The 6,000-nt window shown below is 57.3% G+C and overlaps 1 protein-coding gene across 1 annotated transcript in view; it reads right to left on the reverse strand.

Annotated features, from left to right (window-relative positions):
- Positions 1 to 3,361, reverse strand: part of DLGAP3 (DLG associated protein 3) — a 68,414-nt gene extending 65,053 nt beyond the window's left edge. Inside the window, exon 1 of the mRNA XM_025399482.1 lies at positions 3,227 to 3,361. The gene's annotated coding sequence lies outside the window, so the exon portion shown is untranslated. The remainder of the gene's footprint in view (positions 1 to 3,226) is intronic.
- Between the last annotated feature and the right edge of the window lie 2,639 nt (positions 3,362 to 6,000).

Here is a 6,000-nt window from a genome sequence, read left to right on the forward strand (position 1 = left end):
ACTCCCTTATTCCCAGACCCCTCCCTCAAAGCCTCACTTTTTCTGTCTGTGACATGGGAAGAAGGGCTGGTAGGAAGAGATGCTGCATAGAGCCCAGGGGCCTGACAAGTTATTAGCAATGATGAGCTGGCAGCTCGTTACCATAACGATGGTGCCACTGCCTCACCCCAGCTCAAACCCAGACTCCCCAGACGGCAGGAGGCCCGCTGAGCCAGCAGCCTTCAGACTGGGGAGGGGCGGGGTGGATAAAGAGGAAATCAAGACATAATGCTTGCATAGTGGAGGGTACACAGCTGTTCTTCCAACCCCCACTGAGTGACAAAGCTTTGACTCTACCAAGTGGGAATGAAATCAGAATCTGGGAAGGTTTCCTGACCATGGGGATGGTAAGACCAGAAGGGGTCTTTGGAAGCTCCTCTAGGGAAAAGTTTTTATCATCATTTGCTCCCTTCACCACCTCACCCCCAAAAAACTAAAAAGCAACCAAATACGGGGCCCCTTGCTGAATTTCAGTCTCCCCACCTGTAATATGGGGGCAATCCCTTTATCATTTGTCCTAGACTCCTGGAAGATTTCATTAGAAAGGGTTTAGGGGTAACTACAGACCCTTCCTAAATCAGACAAGCCCCAGAAGTTTCTCTATTCATTAGGAACCCAATAAGGTAAGGAATAGTCCATCCAGCTAGAGGCAAAATGCATTGGAAATTGGGGAGGATGAAGGAAAACGAGCTTAGCCAGCTCGAGCCCCAACATCAGCTGGAAGAGATGATGTTAGGTGTCAGGCAGCCGCTGAAAGCAGGTACTAACACGAGAAAGTCTGGGAGTCTGGCCTGTAGCAGCTCCAGCCCCTCACCAGTAGGAATCAAGACAAGCCCATAGCCTACCTCGGTGGTGGGTGTGGCTAGGAATCCCCATCCCCAGCGACATCTGTAGCGCCCTCTCTTTGGCAAGGAGTCCCAAGTTGAAAGATGTACAGCCTTAGGCTTTTTGAGTCTTCATTTCTTTTCCAAAAATCCCCTGTACTCAGCTCTGATGGGGGTGGGGAGAGTTCAGGAATAGAAGGCAACATGGAGGATTGCAAAGTTCCTGGTCTAAGATTAGCCTAGGAACCCACAAATTTGTTGTGTGACCTTGGGCAAATCCGCTCCCTTCTCAGGGCTTCAGAGTCCCCAGTTTGTAATGAAGACATTGGACCAAGTCAATTCTAAGGTTCCTCTCCTGGCCATCATTCTACAGCTACATACAAGCTCACTCCTTGGATGTGAGCCCCCTGGCACAAAATTCCGTGGGCCCTGCCTGCCAGATCAGTGGGGCAGTGGCGGGTGGGAGATGCGGGGGCTGTATGTGAGGCCGTTCATCCTATGTTCATGTTCCTTTTAGAAACACCTGCCACCCTAGCCCTCCCAGCTCCCTTTTTAGACCCTGATTCACTGCCAGCTCACGAAGCCTCTCCCTCCCCTCCCTCCTCTCTTTTCCCCCCCCTCTCTCTTTTAGGCATTGGCAGCTGGGTGCAGAAGTAGCCCCAGCATTCAGGGAATGCTGCGCAGAGGTAGAGGGCAGTGCCCCCAGGGTCAGAGAGAGCACACCAGGAAGTACCACTCTCTAACCTTGGCCCAGCCCAATGCTTTGGGTCACTGAAAGACCTGGGCTGAAGTCTTTCTGTACCACTGACTAGCAGTGTGTGGTTGTGGGAAATGCAATTCATTTCTCAAGCCTCAACATCCTCATCTGTAAATCGGCATTATATTTGGTTGAACCATGTGAAATTGCTGTTTTTGTAGGTTAAATAAAAACAGTTGAATATTGGCAATTTCATATGGCTTAACGTGATACCTGTCCTGCTGCTTCCCAAGGCTGTTGGGGAAATAAGAATAGTTCAGAGGGCAGCATTTTCAAAAGCCCTGAACTAATATGAGGGCATTATTTTATTATTATTACTTCAAAGAGCTTAGTACAGACCCACCCGGAGCCAGTGGACTGAACCAATGACCCAGAACTTGAAGGCTTGGGACTTGGAAGTCTGGGAGAGCGCCACCTGCTCTGATGACTAACAGGGCAGACGCTTCCACCTGGCCTCCTCATCTCCTAGCTCTAAAAGGCCCTCGGTGAAGCATTATTGAGATGACACAAGTTCCCAGGCCCCCAAAAGGAGAAGCAGCACACACAGGCACATACTCCAGCTCACCCCAGATCCCCCCTCCCACCCACCAGGGACCTCAGCATGCAGGAAGGACACGACCAACAACATCCCAGAGGGCACCCCCTGAGGTAGGTGAAGGTAGAGACTAAGATGGGGAGTGCCACATAGCTCTTGCCTGAATGAAGGGTCAGAGGTCCCCAGAGAAGGGGGGATGATCTGACCTCGGAAAAGTCTCATCTCCCTGTCCTATATCCCACCAGGAATGGGAGGACGGGGGGGGGGCGTGGGGGGGGGACAAAGCACAGGTGTGGGTGATTCAGAGTTAACCGTGCTCAGATACACTCTCTCTCACACAGCCAACGCACGCGCGCACACTCGCACACACACACACACAGTCACACAGGGCAGATACCGGGACCCACTCACAGAGATAGTCACACCGGCACACACATCCATTCACACACTCACAGAGACACACACGGGGACAACACACACTCATTCACTCACATGTCCACAGATACATACACAGTACCACCCTCCACACTCATGCTGCATACACCCACTAACATGCACACACACTCTCGCCCACAGTGGCACACGCACACACGGCATACACTCACCGGCACACACAATCACCCACAGACCCACACAGTGACACACTCGGCACAGACACACAGCGACACGCACTCACATTCACACACCTGCAGAGGAAACTTCTCTCCGGATCTCCCCAACACTACGACTTCCCCCCCTCAACCAGCGGGCTACTCCCTCCCAGACCCAAGCCTCCAGCCGGGCGAGGGCTGGGCCGGGGCTGGCCTGCCCCCGCGGCACTGACCGGGAGAGTGGGTCCGCGGTCCGCGTGGTCCCCGCCCGCCCCTCGGGTCTGGCCCGCTGGCAGCCAGGCTGGGGCAGGAGCGGGGGCAGCCGAGGAGGCCCAGCCCCTCCCCCCTCCCGGGGCCGGGAGCCGAGGCCGCTGGAGCCCGGGGCGTGGGCGGCGCCCGGGCCGCAGCCGGGCCGAGCCTGGGGGGCGCTGCAGAGGGCGCCACAAGCGCGGCCCCGTCCCCACTCCTCCCCGCGGCTTACCTGGCCCGGCTCGGGCTATGGCCGGGTTACATGGTGCCAGCGGCCCGGGCCGGGGGCGTTGCGGCGTTGGGCAGGCGGGCAGGGACCGGGGCCCGGCACTGCGGAGCCCCCAGCTGAGGGGCCGCGCCGGCTGCGGAGCCCCGAGCGAGCGCCGAGCGGCAGCGGGCGCGGGAGCGGGAGGCGGCCAAGCCACGGAGGCTGGATTTCCCGGGGACCGGGAAGGGGAGGCGGGGGGGATCCCGCCCGCGCGCTCCGCCCCCGCCCCCGCCCCCGCGCAGGGCGACCGAGCCGGGAGAGGGAGAGGGAAAGGGAGGGGGACCGAGCTCCTCGCCCCCGCGCGGACCCAGGAGAGCCGAGGTCGCCGCCCGCGGGCGGCCGCCGGGGTCCCCGAGGAGCGCCCACCTCGCTGAGCGACGGTGCTGGGGGCACCCAGCGTAGGGGCAGGAATGAGATCCCCCTCCCCGGGGACCCAGGAACAGGCACCCGAAGTGTCACGGCCACGCACAGCCGACCTGGGCACAGGGACCCAAGCCCGGCGGCGGGCGGGCGGCCGGGGGCCAGCTTAGCCTCACTGACCGGGTCTCGCCCCCCGCCGAGGCGCAGTCACGCCCTGAATGTCACACACAGCTCCCAGGCCCGTCCGCTTAGGAGACTCTCCTTCGGGCTTTCCCAGTCGGCCGCCCGACCTCAGCTCCTGGCCTGGGGTCAGGGGGCCCCCCTTCTTCTGCCCCAGCCCCTGCCAGGATGGGGCGCTGTGCCCGGCCTCTGAGCCGCTGGCAGGCATCCCCCACCCACAGTCCGTACAGCCGAGGCATCCCCAGTGTGGAGGGAGAGCCCCGCTGTACCTGCAGCCTGTGCTGGGCCCCCGCCCGTGCCCACTGTGCCCGCCCGCCTGTGGGCCCTGAGCCTGGGATTGTGCCGTGGCGGTGTCGGGGTCGGGGGAAAGGGACTGTTCGAAGCACAGCTGGAGGCTGCGGAGCCCGGACACAGGCTGCGGGAGCCGAGAGGCGGAGAGCTGACTGCAGCAGTCCCCTGGCTTGAATCCGTCTTGGCGCCCAGAGCGATGCTGTAATGGGGGGGAGGGGGCCGCGGTGGGGAAGCCGCAGGGGGAGGGGCTGAAGACGTGGGGGAAGGGGTGGCTCCGGATTCTGGCTTTCCAGGGTGCGTGTGAGGGAACACTGCCTCCGGCGCTGAAAGTTGGGGGTGGAGGTTCAGTGGGCCCTCTTCCCTCCTCTACCTTTTCCGATCTTGAAAGCTTGGGGTGGTGAGGTGTGGGCTTGGGAGGCTTGGGAGACTGTCCACCTCTCTAGGAACATACCTTGGAGTTGTTCTGATTCAACGGCCCCCACCCTGCACCCCAACAACTTCCTGCTCTCTGTTTCCTTGTGGAGCCACCGGCTCTCCTCCCTGTATAAAGGGGGAAACCGAGGCAGGGGACGGAGAAGCTAAAGACCCAGAAGAGCTACAACTGGGAGCCAAGATCTCTTTTCCTCAGGGAGATGATGTTTTAAGATGCCACATTACATTAAATAACATAAGGGGCTTGGAGAGCCCTCCTCCCAAGGGAGACCTAGAAGTCTGGTAAGAGACTAGTAGATTGGTCACCTACCCTGCTGCTCACAAGAACAGTTCATTGTCTCTTCAATCATGAACTGAGGTTGCAGACCATTTCCAGCCCAGGGTTCAGTCAAGAGCAGATGTCAGAGAAAATAAGAGAGAAAGTTGTTCCCAGGAACCTACTTTAGAACTGAAGGAAACATCTCACTTTCCGTGGAGCATAAGAAGAGCCCTCAGGCCTAGCGTGGTGGCTCACGCTTGTAATCCTAGCACTTTGGGAGGCCAAGGGAGGCAGATTACCTGAGGTCAGGAGTCCAAGGCCAGCCTGGCCAACATGGTAAAACCCCGTCTCTACTAAAAATACAAAAAATTAGCCGGGTGCAGTGGCACGTGCCTGTAATCCCAGCTACTCAGGAGGCTGAGGCAGGAGAATTGCTTGAACCCGGGAGGCGGAGATTGCAGTGAGCTGAGATTGTGCCACACTGCCGCCTGGGCAACAGAGCCAGACTCAGTCTTAAAGATTTAAAAAAAAAAAAGAACAGCCGACAGCCAGGCGCAGTGGCTCACGCCTGTAGTCCTAGCACTTTGGGAGGCTGAGGCAGGCGGATCACCTGAGGTCAGGAGTTCGAGATCAGCCTGGCCAACATGGTGAAACCCCGTCTCTACCCAAAATACAAAAATTAGTCCGGTGTGGTGGCGGGCGCCTGTAATCCCAGCTACTCAGAGGCTGAGGCAGGAGAGTCACTTGAAACCGGAAGGCAGAGGTTGCAGAGCTGAGATCGTGCCATTGCACTCCAGCCTGGAACTCCGTCTCAAAAAAAAAAAAAAAAAGAACAGCCATCACAGAGGATGCTAAATAGCACCACGGTGTTTTCGCAGTTCTAAGACCTGTATTTTGTAAACTATTCTGAAACTGGAAAGCATCTTACAATAAACGAGGACATTTAATATGACTCTTCTACCTTTCTGTTAAAGCTATCAGAGTTGGTGCATTTTAGAATTGAGAACATGATGTTATTTTCATTTGTTCATTCAACAACCCTTTACTGATTATACCTGGCACCTTGCTAGCCTCTTGGGGGCATACAGATTAATCAGACAGGCTTACCTTAGGCAGTGTTCTCTCATAGCCATCCAGTGATTAGTAAGGGAAATGGAGATGTAAACCAATAATTACTATACGGGCCAGCTTCATGGGATTGTGACCTGTGCAGTTG

Source organism: Theropithecus gelada, chromosome 1 (assembly GCF_003255815.1).
Source record: "Theropithecus gelada isolate Dixy chromosome 1, Tgel_1.0, whole genome shotgun sequence".
Classification (NCBI taxonomy): Eukaryota; Metazoa; Chordata; class Mammalia; order Primates; family Cercopithecidae; genus Theropithecus; species Theropithecus gelada.